Genomic DNA, 14,251 nt, shown 5'->3' on the forward strand with positions numbered 1-14,251 from the left:
TATCTTTATGGTGCTCCTGGACTCTTGCTCTTTGCTACTACCTTCCACGGTGCGTTCTGAGTGAATTTCTACAGCTGACGCTGAGCGAGTCTGGCTCTGGTTGATGCCTGGATGGGAGAATGCCTGGGCATCACACATAGCCTTCCTCTCTATGTTCCTTGGAGAAAAAACAATCAATCAGTCAAACTGTATTAAGTGAGAACTGGCCCTTTGATGGGACGGAACCGAACTGGATAAAGAATGGCCTTAAAGGAGCCATTAGACTCAGCCTAAGTATTATAGGATTAGGCTAGGAAGAAAATGGCTGAACAGTGAGAAGAAGAGTTGGACTTATATGCCGCTTTTCTCTACCCAAAGGAGTCTCAAAGCAGCTTCTATTCACCTTCCCTTTCCTCTCCCCACAACAGACGCCCTGTGAGGTGGGTGAGGCTGAGAGAGCCCTGATACCACGGCTTGGTCAGAACAGCTTTATCAGTGTTGTGGCGAGCCCAAGGTCACCCAGCTGGCTGCATGTGGAGGAGGAACGGGAAAACAAACCCAGCTCACCAGATTAGTAATTGTTGTTCCTAACCACCAGACCACGCTGGCTCTCAGAGGGACCACTGAAGGTTACTTAAGAGGAGCTGCTGATTTCCTTCCTCCCTCCTTCTGAAATCTGAAAACTTTTCAGGGGGGGGGGTCTGCAGGGTATCAGAGGGAAAATTTGGTGGAAGGCACCACAGCTTCTTTAGTATGTGACCAAATAATGTGACAACTATGCCCAAACTCTTTCAGTGGGCAAAACCTCTATGATAAATTTGGCTTCCACGATATTGCCCACATACCAGAGTGTTGCCACAGCTTGGTGATGTCCAGGTCACATGAGAAGTGATGTAGACATGTCACTGCAAGTCACCTGGATCTCCCTCTTTTCCAGGGTACGTTCCTCTAACCAGCCAGCTGATTGGTGGGGCCTAGCGGTAGGGGATGCCCGCCTCCACGGAGGGGAGGGGCAATCCTATTGTAGAATGAACTGTCTCGCTAGAGATTGCAGATTGAAAAATTACATTTTAAAGAACCCATTCATCATGTTGAAAACTTCCTGCAAGCAAGCAAAACAAAACAAAACAAAGCCCGAGCAAACAAGGAAGGAAGTTTCAGTCCTAGCTCGATCTTGATTGTACCAGCTTTCTATTTTCGGGACATTTTCTGACACAATGTAGTATTAGCTTTCTATCGCTAATGTGCAGACTAGCCCAAACCTGACTCCCCCCACCCTGTGATGCCTTCTGCATTTGCTGATAGCTTAAAGCAGTGAGTGAGTGAGAGAGAGAGAGACAGACAGACAGACAGAGAGAGAGAGAGAGAGAGACAGAGAGAGACAGAGACACACAGAGACAGAGACAACAAACATACAGAAAACACAACATACGGCATTTAAATTAAATGGATGGCTGTTTTGGTGGCATCTCCACTCTATGCAGAGGAGGTGACCGGGAAGGGAAAGTTTCAAAGTTCCTTCAACAAAGGCACAATTCGACACCCGTACAGCCAAGTCAGCACGGGTGCAAAAAATGGGTACAATGTAGGTCAAGACACAATTTCCAGTGGATCACTCATAGGGGGATTATGTTGTCCTTTCACATTGATGCCTTGACAGGGACTCCAGTGATCGGGGCTGACAGAGTGTCTCTCTTTATTCTCGTCTCCCAAACAAGGACCAGTGTCTTCACGTGCTACGGCTGCGCTCTTCAGAATGCTGTGCTGCGGGATTTCTAGCGTGCGACTGTTCTGCCTGCCAGCCCTCTATTAGAAATCTCTCTCCCAATTTCCTGTCCCTTCTGCTTTCTCTCCTGATTACTTTTGTCATCCCCCCCACACACACACAAATTTCCATTGTAAATCGTAATTTATCCTCTGATTATTTTTGGAAAGCAGGTGGGTTGGGGTTGCCAAGTTCCCCCATGGACTTTTGCCTTTGAGCCAAGGAGACTCCATAAAATTTTGAACCTGTGATCAGTTGTATATTATAAGATAATTGAAGATGGTTGGAGACCGTTTCCGCATGGAGAGGTAAAATGTGCGTGGCTTCCCGCTTGCAAATGCAGGATGGTAAACCTCGCGTTTGCAGCCCTCCTCACAGGAGATCCCTCCCACGTTTTCCCTCTGCCCCATTGTGGCTTTTTGCTTCCCGATGAGGCAGCAAGGGAAAGCAAAATGAACTTCTCCCACTGCTCCTTGGCTTGTCAATCACAGCAAGCCACCAATCAGAGCACAGCAGCTCTCTTGTGGACTGAAACTTTCTCCCCCCCCTTCCGAGCCCCAAAATTAATTTTGAAAAAAAGGCACTACTGTATTGCTATGCCACAACACAGATGCATTTTTAATAAAAATCAACACTGCCGTGTTGCTAAGGAGAAACACCAAAATGATACAGCATTCCTCCCCCCATTTTGGGATTTGTGTTCTTTTGGACTTTATGTCTGGGTGGATTTCTGAGATGCTGAACATGGTTCCTGGAGCCCCAAAAGTCATTTTTAAAAAATGGTTGGCTTAAAAACAAAGTGCTCAGACCCCTATATCAGGGGTAGTCAACCTGTGGTCCTCCAGATGGTCATGGACTACAATTCCCATGAGCCCCTGCCAGGAGAAAGCTGCTCAATCACGTGCCCCACCCTTTCTCAGCTCTTTCCTCATGTCCCGAAGACAGAAACGGCTGTGTTTAGCCTGCCTGATCCTCCCTCCCAAAATGTGGACAGTTTGCAGAAGATTTAATTTTACCTTTGATAATGTAGCTTTGCGATTGAGCTGCAATATGGACCACATCATTAAAAAAAAATTACTCGGAGCAGGAAATGGAGATGGGAGTGTGGGTGCGAGGGCGGGACAATGCTGCAAACTATCGCACCATTCCCCTTCCATATAGTCTTGCCTCTGGTTGCTCACCGATGTCATGTGAGATAAAAAGTGGCAAATCCACTTTTTGCGATATCCCTCATCCTGAATGGGATGCAGGTGACGTCATGTGGAGGGGGCTCTAAAACCCTGCAGCAACCAGAGACTGTCCAGGGGTAGATTCCTCATGCAGAAACAGTCGGAAAATTAACATGATAAGAATATAAGGTTTTGCCACCAAGGAAAATATTGATTGAAAGGATCCCATTTTGGCGAGTTTGGTGTAGTGGTTAGGAGTGCGGACTTCTAATCTGGCATGCCAGGTTCAATTCTGCACTCCCCCACATACAGCCTGCTGGGTGACCTTGGGCTCGCCACGGCACTGATAAAACTGTCCTGACTGAGCAGGAATATCAGGGCTCTCTCAGCCTCACCCACCTCACAGGGTGTCTGTTGTGGGGAGAGGAAAGGGAAGGCGAATCTAAGTCGCTTTGAGCTCCCTTCGGATAGAGAAAAGTGGCATATAAGAACCAACTCTTCGGACTGCACTGCCCATTTCCATGAGCGTTTGGCAAATGCACCCGCATCTCGGACGTTCTAATAGCCACGTTTTATTTTATTTTATTTTATTTTATTCATTTTTCCATTTATACCCGGCCCTTCCCAGCATGCTGGCTCAGACCAGCTTTCAACATTAATTTATAAAACATACACGATAAATACAAGTTAAATATAATGTTAAACTTTAACACCGTTCACTAAAAACAAGCATGCCAGCTGGATGGCCAGCTGGTTCATTCAAGAGCGTCCAGATCTCAGTTTTCAGGGGAGGGGGATATTAGTACCGAGGGAGCCCAGGTAAAGGTAAAGGTATCCCCTGTGCAAACACCGGGTCATGTCTGACCCTTGGGGTGACGCCCTCTAGCGTTTTCATGGCAGACTCAATACGGGGTGGTTTGCCAGTGCCTTCCCCAGTCATTACCGTTTACCCCCAGCAGCAAGCTGGGTACTCATTTTACCGACCTCGAAAGGATGGAAGGCTGAGTCAACCTTGAGCCGGCTGCTGGGATCGAACTCCCAGCCTCGTGGTCAGAGCTTCAGACAACATGTCGGCTGCCTTACCACTCTGCGCCACAAGAGGCTCATGGAGGGAGTCCAAGTGATGTTTAATTGGAATACTCCACAGCCACAACCCATAAGCACCCTCTCCCGCCACCTCATACAGCTTTCGTTACTGAGCTGAGAGAGTAACAGTGACAGTGACTTTCCTTAATATTTCTCCCCTTTATAAAGAACTATCTGGAAGATCCAGGCTAACCAGACAACCTTGCAGTCTTGCCCCAGATCCTCCTGTGTCTCTCCCATGATGATTAGCAACAGTTAACTGCCCGAAAGCTGTATGTATATTGAACCTGATCTACAGCCAAGCACCCCAACTCTGTTCTTGCATCCTCCATGAAGAATCAAATTCTACCAATGAGCTCTAAAGGGCAGTGTGGACTAGCCCAGGGGTAGTCAACCTGTGGTCCTCCAGATGTCCATGGACTACAATTCCCATGAGCCCCTGCCAGCAAACGCTGGCAGGGGCTCGTGGGAATTGTAGTCCATGGACAACTGGAGGACTGCAGGTTGACTACCCCTGGACTAGCCGATGTCTTACATATAATTTCACCCAGCTTTCAATGTCTACCTCCATCATTTATTGCCACAACCTAATTAGTTTCACTGTGTCGTTCCTTGTCCTGGTTGCCTGTTATTTACTGCAATTGATTCATTTACTGCGGCCCCTCATTTTAATATCTCACCCTCTAATTACTTTATGGCCGCCGGATGTCATTTGATTTTTATCTCCTGCCGTAATTGTGTTTTATCGATTGTCTTCCGTGTGTTTTACCCGTATTTAATTATAGTTGTCTGAACTCCCAAGGCCGTGTATGTGTCCATTAAATAAATGTTAAATATTCCCGGGGGCAAAGTTAAATGAAACGATACAGAAAGATACGGCTAAGGAATGAATGCAAAATTGGACCACACGCCTGGGGAGCTGGTTATCTCAGAACTATCTCTATTGCACCGGAAACATAGCCATGACCCTGGAAATGCCAGCACCAGAAAGAACATCATTTTGCAACAGCCTCTTTAGTTAAAGTCCTCCTTGTTGTTAGGTGTGAAGTCGTGTCCGACCCATTGTGACCCCATGGACAATGATCCTCCAGACCTTCCTGTCCTCTACCATTCCCCGGAGTCCATTTAAACTCGCACCTACTGCTTCAGTGACTCCATCTAACCACCCCCTTCTTCTTTTGCTCTCAATCGCTCCCAGCATTAGGCTCTTCTCCAGGGAGTCCTTCCTTCTCATGAGGTGGCCAAAGTATTTGAGTTTCATCTTCAGGATCTGGCCTTCTAAGGAGCAGTCAGGGCTGATCTCCTCTAGGACTGACCGGTTTGTTCGCCTTGCAGTCCAAGGGACTCGCAAGAGTTTTCTCCAGCACCAGAGTTCAAAAGCCTCAATTCTTTGACTCTCAGCCTTCCTTATTGTCTAACTTTCACAGCCATATATTGCAACTGGGAATACCATAGCCTTGACTAAACCCACTTTGGTTGGCATGGTGATGTCTCTGCTTTTTAGGATGCTGTCTAGATTTTGCCATAGCTTTCCTCCCCAGGAGCAAGCGTCTTTTAATTTCTTTGCTGCAGTCCCCATCTGCAGTGATCTTGGAGCCCAGGAAAATAAAATCTGTCACTATCTCCATTTCTTCCCCATCTATTTGTCAGGAATTGAGAGGGCCGGATGCCATGATCTTTGTTTTCTTGATGTTGAGTTTCAAGCCATCTTTTGCACTCTCCTCCTTCACCTGCATCACTTTCTGCCATTAGAGTGGTATCATCTGCATACCTGAGGTTGTTGATATTTCTCCTTGCAATCTTGATCCCAATTTGTGACTCTTCTAATCCCGCCTTTCTCATGATGTGCTCCGCATACAAGTTAAATAGGCAAGGTGACAGTATACAGCCTTGCCGAACTCCTTTCTTAATTTTGAACCAATCAGTGATTCCATGCTCGGTTCTCACTGTTGCTTCTGGACCTGCATATAAGTTTCTCACGAGACAAATAAGATGCTCTGGTATTCCCATCTCTTTAAGAACTTGCCACAATTTGTTGTGTTCCACACAATCAAAGGCTTTAGCATAGTCAATGAAGCAGAAATAGATGTTCTTCTGAAACTCCCTAGCTTTCTCCATGATCCAGCGCATGTTAGCAATTTGATCTCTAGTTCCTCTGCCTCTTCGAAATCCTGCCTGTTCTTCTGGAAGTTCTCAGTCCACATATTGCTGGAGCCTAGCTTGTAGGATTTTGAGCATAACTTTGCTAGTATGAGAAAGGAGTGCAATGGTGCGGTAGTTTGAACATTCTTTGGCATTGCCCTTCTTTGGGATTGGAATGTAAACTGACCTTTTCCAATCCTGTGGCCATTGTTGAGTTTTCCAAGGGTGACTGACCCCCAAAAGAAGATATGTTTTTTTATACCCCACTTTTCACCACCCAAAGGAATTTCAAAGTGGCTTACAATTGACTTCCCTTCATCTCCCCACAGCAGACACCCTGTGAGGTAGGTGGAGCTGAGAGAGCTCTGAGAGAAACTGCCCTGTGAGAACAGCTTTAAGAATCACCCAGCTGGCTGCATGTGGAGGAGGAGCAGGGAATCAAACCGGGCTCTCCAGATCAGAGGTCGCCGCTCTTAACCCCTACCCCATGCTGGTTAAATCGCCAGTGGTGGTGATTTACAACATTTATATCCTGCCTTTCGGCCTTCATGAGGGCCACGAAGGTGGCTAACAAATTCAAACATATGTGACAAAATACACATGGTAATACCACAAAAATCAGGCCCCCTCCAAAACACACACATCATTAAAACAATTAAAAATATCTAAAGAAATAACACACATAAAAGCAGCAATTAAAACATTGGTCAGGAAGGAAAAATCAGTGAGGGAATGCCAAGCAAATTTGGCAGAAGATGGCAAGAAGAGGACAAGAAGAAGAGTTGGGTTTTATACCCCGCTTTTCACTACCCGACAGAGTCTCAAAGTGACTTCCAATCGCTTTCCCTTCCTCTCCAAAACAGACACCCTGTGAGGTAGGTGAGGCTGAGAGAGCTCAGAGAGAACTGTGACTGGCTCAAGGCCACCCAACCGGCTGCATATGGAGGAGCAATGGGGAATCAAACCTGGTCTTCCGGAAAGGACAAATCGCCCTGGGGAGTTCCAGAGCTTTGGTATGCAAGAGGGAGCGCCTAAAGGAGGCAGGAAAAGGAAGCAAATGCTGGCAGGGGCTCATGGGAATTGTAGTCCATGGACATCTGGAGGGCCGCAGTTTGACTACCCGCGCTCTAAGGATTATTGTAGTGGTCAGGGGGGGGGCATAAAGGGGCAGGTGCTCCTTTCTAGTGCAAGGTACAGTAACAGAGTAAGAATATACAGTCTCATTGAAAAACTAAACCACCAGCTAAGATATAAACGCCTGCCGAAAATGCTCCGGTCCTGACTAAAGGGAAGTTCCACAGTTGTAGGACAAAGAGGCTACAGTCAAGGAAGAAGAACCAACCAGGCTGAAGGCCTAAGAAAATCCCCTGCCGGAGACCCTGGCCATCCACCATCAGGCAGGTAAGCCAAGTGCTCATACCAGTCAACCATTACAATATACAGCCCCAAGTACAGAAGGGAACCACCTCACAGGCCGCAAATGGACATAAGGAAATAGTGTTTCAGCATAGGCCAGATCTAAAGCGCCATATGAAAAAAACACTTACAGCATTACCCCCTTTGTACACTCCCCCCCCCCCCATACAACTGGATCCTCCAGAGGAGCATGGAGCACCCGCAGCAGAAGGGGGAAAATATCAGCAGAACAGCTACTAGGGCAGAACGAGACTGATATTATCTCCGAGGAACCCATGCCGACAAAATGCCTCCTGTGATTTGCACAGCCCGGTAAGGCAAGGGACAAGGGAATTTGGGAAACTAATTCCGTTCTACCATGCGCCGGCAGGAAACCTATTTCAAAAGTTCTCGACTGACGGCTAGATCTCCGTGTGTTATCTTGAGGAGGACTGAACATAGCTCTTTACGCCAGTCGCAGATCACGTAAAGGTAACCCCTGACATACTGGAGAACGTTTTGAGGCTGTGATCGTAAGCACACCTCCATGGGAGTATGTGCCAGTGAAGTTTACAGGACCGATCTCTTAAGTTTCGTGTCCGGGAGCTCCTAAGTACACTTCTTAAACTTAAAACAAATTACCTGCCGCTCGACCGAATGCTTGTTATCCATCCTCTTCATTGCTCCTGTGTATGTCCAAGGAGGACAACAAAACCGTAAAGTCACCGACCTGATGGCTGCTCGGGAAACTACAAGCCATGCGACGGGGGGGGAAAAAAATCTAAAAACGTTTTCAGCACGCAGCCTACCCGCTAGCCCGCCTCGAGGGAAAGCTGTCAACACCTCCGAACAAAGTTGACAATTAATGTAGCTACGATCTTGAATTCCGACCCCGATCTTTATTATTTATTTGAGCAGGCCGGGGAGATAAATAATTTCCAGGGCAGCAGGCCCTGTCATTTGAATGCAGAGCGGGTGGGGGCAGAACCTCCCTGTGTCGATTGTGCCAGCTTTTCTACACAAGAGAATAAGGACGCACCGGCATACAGAGTGCAGCTCCTTCATCCCCTTGACAACACTGGCAAACAAAAGGGAGGAGGAAAAAAGGAGTTCAAGGAGCAGGAGCCGAGAGATGAAAAGAGCAGGAATTGGGGGAGGGGGGGACACTTCCTTCCTGTATCTCTGGAAGGATTTTGCCCAGCCTGGGTGCTTTTTAACATAACTGGATCTTGGTCCGCGATTGTCCTTGCAAACGGTCCCTGTGTGCTAGCTGTATCATTGTTTTTTTTATGAATGAAGGGATTTGCTCCATGGAAAGGAGAAGCCAGGATAAAGCCACATGGTTTTATCGGCTAAACCTCTCAGGGACTGCTTTTTCTGTTGTCAACAGCTGACTTATGGCGACCTGGGCCCATTCCGCCACACATAGGATAATGCACTTTCAATGTGCTTTGGTAGCTGGATTTTCCTGTGCGGAAATGGAAAATCTGCTTCTAAAGGGCACTTAAAGTGCATTATCTCTCGTGTGCAGAATAGGCCCTGGTGGAGTTTTCAAGCAAGAGACGTTCATAGGTGGTTAGCCAATCGCCTGCCTCTGCATTGTGACCCTAGACTTCCTTGGTGGTCTCCCTTCCATATACTGATCGGGGTTTGATTCCCCGCTCCTCCACTTGCAGCCAGCTGGGTGATCTTGGGTCAGTCACAGGTCTCTCAGGGCTCTCTCAGCTTCACCCACCTTACAGGGTGTGTGTTGTGGGGAGAGGAAAGGAAGGTGATTGTAGGCTGCTTTGAGACTCCTTCGGGTAGTAAAAAGTGAGGCGAAGAAGAAGAAGAAGAAGAAGAAGAAGAAGAAGAAGAAGAAGAAGAAGAAGAAGAAGAAGAAGAAGAAGAAGAAGAAGAAGAAGAGTTGGTTCTTATATGCCGCTTTTCCCTACCCGAAGGAGGCTCAAAGCGGCTTGCAGTCACCTTCCCATTCCTCTCCCCACAACAGACACCCTGTGAGGTGGGTGAGGCTGAGAGAGCCCTGATATCACTGCTCGGTCAGAACAGTTTCATCAGTGCCATGGTGAGCCCAAGGTCACCCAGCTGGTTGCATGTAGGGGAGCGCAGAATCGAACCCGGCATGCCAGATTAGAAGTCCGCACTCCTAACCACTACACCAAACCGGCTCTTCTTCTCTTCTTCTCCCTTAATGTTCGAGAAACAAGAAGCATTATATTTGCACCAGCACAGAAGGGCACGTAACCCTAGAGATGGAAAGAACAACAACAAAAAAGGGCTGAATTCAGCCTGACTTTACAATCCGGTCTTGCACAGAGCCGCCTAACCCAGTAACCGTTTCGGCCGCTGCTTGCTGGAAGCACAACTAAAGGTATTTGCATGGCTGAGTTTTTGTTCCAGCTCAAAGCCCGCCCACGGCCTAGTATCATATCGTGTGACCGAGGCCACAGAAAGTTCACACATCACCAAGACGGTTCTGTGAGCAGTGAAGCATCTTTTTTTTGCATAATGCGCATGCTGGTGGGCTCCAGTCTCCCTCTAGGAAATGAAGCGTCATTTTAGAAATGGAAGGGGAGAGGGAAGACCCTAGCTGGACTAAAGCCTTTGACTTTCCGTGTGGTGAGCCCGCATGCCAGAGATGAGAAATGCGTGCATGAGGGCAAAGAGGCATGGGAGATGCTGAAATCAAGCCAACATGCTCCCACTCAGATTACTATGAGCATCGTAATGACTGGGGATGGAGGGGATAAATTGAATTTTGCTTCAGATCCCTTAAAGCAGGGATTTCCCAGCCAGGGTTCTACAGACCCCTGGTCATCCGTGGGCGTTCTAAAGGGGGTCCTTAGGAGCTATGAAGTGGCATGGTATGGGGGGGGGGTCAGAGGCGTCTTATCAATTCCTACTCTTCTTTCGGGCCTACATGAGGCAGAGCCACCATAGTGGTAGTAAAGATGGGGGGAGGGAACAAAAGGAGGGCTAAGGTGCGAGGCGTGATGTCACTTCCAGGGGGTATGGTAGAGGGTGTGGTCACCTTAATTTCCGGGCTCCTTAAAGTCTGGAAAATTATTTTAGGGGCTCCCCCATGGTCAAAAGGTTGGAAAAGGCTGCCTTAAAGGGACCAGTGATCCAAGCCGCTCATAATGTTCTAAACCAGTAGTCCCCAACCCGCGGGCCGCGGGCCGGTGCCGGGCCGCGAAGGCCATGGCACCGGGCCGCGGCTCCCTCTCCCCGCCCCCCCTCGCAGTAAAAAACTTCCCAGGCCGCAAGCTTGCAGCCCAGGAAGCTTCTTACTGCAGGAGGGGGGGAGAGGGAATCAGGGCCGCACCCGCGTATCGCACATGCGCATGCGTGATTTCCGGCCGCGCATGGCACATGGCGCGTGCACGGCATGCGCAGGCGGTCAGTTGCCCTGCCGGTCCCCAGCCTCAAAAAGGTTGGGGACCACTGTTCTAAACAAGTTACAAAAATGGTGATGCGGTAGGCATTGTTGTACTTCGTTGTACCAATGTGGTACCTCGGGGAACCCTGCCTTAGACAAAGCTCCCTTTTAAAAATTAATAAAGGTAAAGGTCTCCCCTGTGCAAGCACCGGGTCATGTCTGACCCTTGGGGTGGGGCCTGGGGATCCCCTGGAATCCTGCATGCTGGCGGGGGCTCATGGGAATTGTAATTCGTAAGACATCTGGACAGCCACAATTTGGACACCCTTAAAGGTAAAGGTAAAGGTATCCCCTGTGCAAGCACCGAGTCATGTCTGACCCTTGGGGTGACGCCCTCCAGCGTTTTCATGGCAGACTCAATACGGGGTGGTTTGCCAGTGCCTTCCCCAGTCATTACCGTTTACCCCCCAGCAAGCTGGGTACTCATTTGACCGACCTCGGAAGGATGGAAGGCTGAGTCGACCTTGAGCCGGCTGCTGGGATCTAACTCCCAGCCTCATGGGCAGAGCTTTCAGACTGCATGTCTGCTGCCTTACCACCCTCCGCCACAAGAGGCTCCTAAAAATCAATAGCCGAGAGTAAATAAGGCAAATGTTGCAAAAATGGGATAGGGACCTTTCCCCATTAAGGTCATTTCTGCTGCTCAATTATGCCTAACAGAGACACGTAGAGGCATTCGGATGGAGAGCTGTGCTGGTCTGAAGCAGCAGAACAAACTGAGAGTCCAGGGGCACCTTGAGGACCAACCCTGTTGCGTTCAAGGTATGAGCTTTTGTGGGCACCCACACTTAGAAGCAGACAAGACTTGTTTTCTTTGGCCAGGGCCATCAAAAATAAGAAAAACTGGCTCTAGTCCAAGGCAGTCCACTAAAAAAAACTGCAACCCTAGCCTTCCTTCACAAAAGATACCTTCAAAGATAAAATGCGCTGAAATTCACCGGGATTAACTAGCAGCCCAGACTGGGTCCCTCTTCAATCCATCCATCCTTCTTCTGAGACCAACCTTTCCGTCTGCAGGACTTAGGCACAGTTCAAAGGCAGGGAATCTCCCTTGGAAATTAAGATGTTCAGAGGACACCCCAGAGGCCACGTAACCAAATCCCAGCCGCCTTGCCTCCGCCTGTGGTTTGTTTATGCATCAACAGCCTCTGTGTCTGAAAACACCACACTCCCCGGCCTTGGTTCGACTGAAGCCGCTGACGCTCCTGTCTCGGCGGCTGTGCAAAAGGCACGCAAAGGTCCCTGGGGTATCGCCACGTTTAGAGAAGGCGGGTGGATGCTCAACATTTGACAGTTCTGTTGTCTGCTCAGTTTCCACCTACTCAGCCCGTTTGCAGTCTGCGATCCTTTCTTGCAACTCCCACGAAAAGATCTGGCACTTTTAACACACTTTTAAAAAGTGTGTTGGGCTCTCATTCAGAGCCGGCATGATGTAGCGGTTAAAAGCGGCAGCTTCTAATCTGGCGAGCTGGGCTTGATTCCCCGCTCCTCCACATGCAGTCAGCAGGGTGACTTTGGGCTAGTCACAGTCCTGATAGTACCGTTCTCACAGAGCAGTCTTCTCAGAGCCCTCTCAACCTCATCTACCTCACAGGGTGTCTGTTGTGGGGAGAGAAAGGGAAGGCAATTGTAAGCCGCTTTGAGACTCTTTCAGGCAGTGAAAAGCGGGGTATAAAAGCGAACTTAGTTGGACTAACTTTTTCAAAGATGGCCTTTGATTCTGCTTCAATGCATATTCCAGACTTCTTCACAGTTCTTCATGTATCTCATTGCTATCAACGAGCTGCCTCATGGATCCCTCATGGACAAATTATATTACACTGTTTATAGTATGCATTATCCCAGGAGTAGTCAAACTGCGGCCGCCCAGATGTCCATGGACTACAATTCCCAGGAGCCCCTGCCAGCATTCGCTGGCAGGGACTCCTGGGAATTGCTGTCCATGGACATCTGGACGGCCGCAGTTTGACTACCCCTGCATTATCCATTTATTGCATTTGTTATGCTGATCTTACAGTATTGTAGTCCAATTGTGTGCCTCCATTCTCTGTATTGTTTGATACATCATGTCTGATTTGTGTTGTCGGTTTCTGCACTATTTCTAATTTTTGTAACCCAAGACTCATTTATCGCTCATGCTATTCGATCACATGGGTTTATATCATGCATTATTTATCGTACTAGAAATAAAGCCCATTTTAGCCGGTATTGAGTCTGCCATGAAAACGCTAGAGGGCGTCACCCCAAGGGTCAGACATGACCCGGTGCTTGCACAGGGGATACCTTTACCTTTTCAAATGGGCGCTAGGACTCGGCAAGGCCGCTCCAGCGGTCGGGAGAAGGCGGCGGCCCCCCCCCACCGCGAGCAATTTTCAGGCGTCTCCCGGCTGCAGCCCCCGCATACCTGCTCCTTTCCGGGCAAGTTCGGAGGGTGTGCGGCTGGAAAGGAGCAGGGCCGCCGCGTCTTTGACGCGGCCCTGCTCCTTTCCCCGCATCAACCCGCAGTCTCTGGCGGCCAAGGAGGCCATAGCTTCCTTGGTCCAGGCGGCCAGCTGGCGGCCATTGCCTCCTTGGTCCAGGACTGACACTCGGAGGGGCGAATCAGGAGCCGCTTTGCGGCTCCTGATTCGCCCCTCTGAGTTTTTATCCCGGACAGAGCCCGCCCTAACTCCTCCCAACTTGCCCTTACTCCGTTATTTAATCCGCTCCACAGGAGTGGATTAAAGATGACAGAGTTGCACGCAGGAAGCATCAAATACGTAATGTTGTGTATGTGGACATTCTTTTCAGAACAACAACATGCAGATGAACGACCCAAATCCAGCCAATGAGAGACTTGTAAAAGAACGTGCTTATGGACCAATAAGATAGCTCCGTTAAGGGCCAATCAGGTTCCTTGGCGGGCCAGCTCAAGCGTATATAAGTTACTTGGTGTTCAATAAAGAGCTATTGTTTGTGAAGTACTCTACATCTGTATCTGCCGAACCCACAGACTTAACACACAACTAAGTTGATATAATAGGTATAAAGACCCATTAGGCAGCCCCTCTAAATACTATCTGACTTTTCAATCCACTCCATCGCAGCTGGGGAGAGTTGAAAAAGCTCCGTCACATCTCCCTGGAAAGCACGACACTCATATTCCTGTGAGAGATGGAAAATAGTTTGGCAGGCTGCCCCACAATCGCATGTAGATCCTGGAATTTTGCCCTGTTGAAGCCAAAGGTCTTCACAGCTGTCAAAGCCTATCCACATTCTATTAGCCGTTGTCCGTAC

At 48.7% G+C, this 14,251-nt stretch overlaps 1 protein-coding gene across 5 annotated transcripts in view; it reads right to left on the reverse strand.

Annotated features, from left to right (window-relative positions):
* The window catches only part of EPS8 (EGFR pathway substrate 8, signaling adaptor), a 172,542-nt gene that overhangs the window by 102,961 nt on the left and 55,330 nt on the right, over window positions 1-14,251 (reverse strand). The window contains exon 1 of one of the 5 annotated variants that reach the window (XM_077340711.1): window positions 8,179-8,305. The exons of the other annotated variants lie outside the window; for them this stretch is intronic. The gene's annotated coding sequence lies outside the window, so the exon portion shown is untranslated. Of the gene's footprint in view, window positions 1-8,178; window positions 8,306-14,251 lie in introns of those variants that run through there. 5 annotated transcript variants of the gene reach the window in all.

The sequence above is a fragment of the Paroedura picta genome, chromosome 5 (genome assembly GCF_049243985.1).
Source record: "Paroedura picta isolate Pp20150507F chromosome 5, Ppicta_v3.0, whole genome shotgun sequence".
Taxonomy (NCBI): Eukaryota; Metazoa; Chordata; class Lepidosauria; order Squamata; family Gekkonidae; genus Paroedura; species Paroedura picta.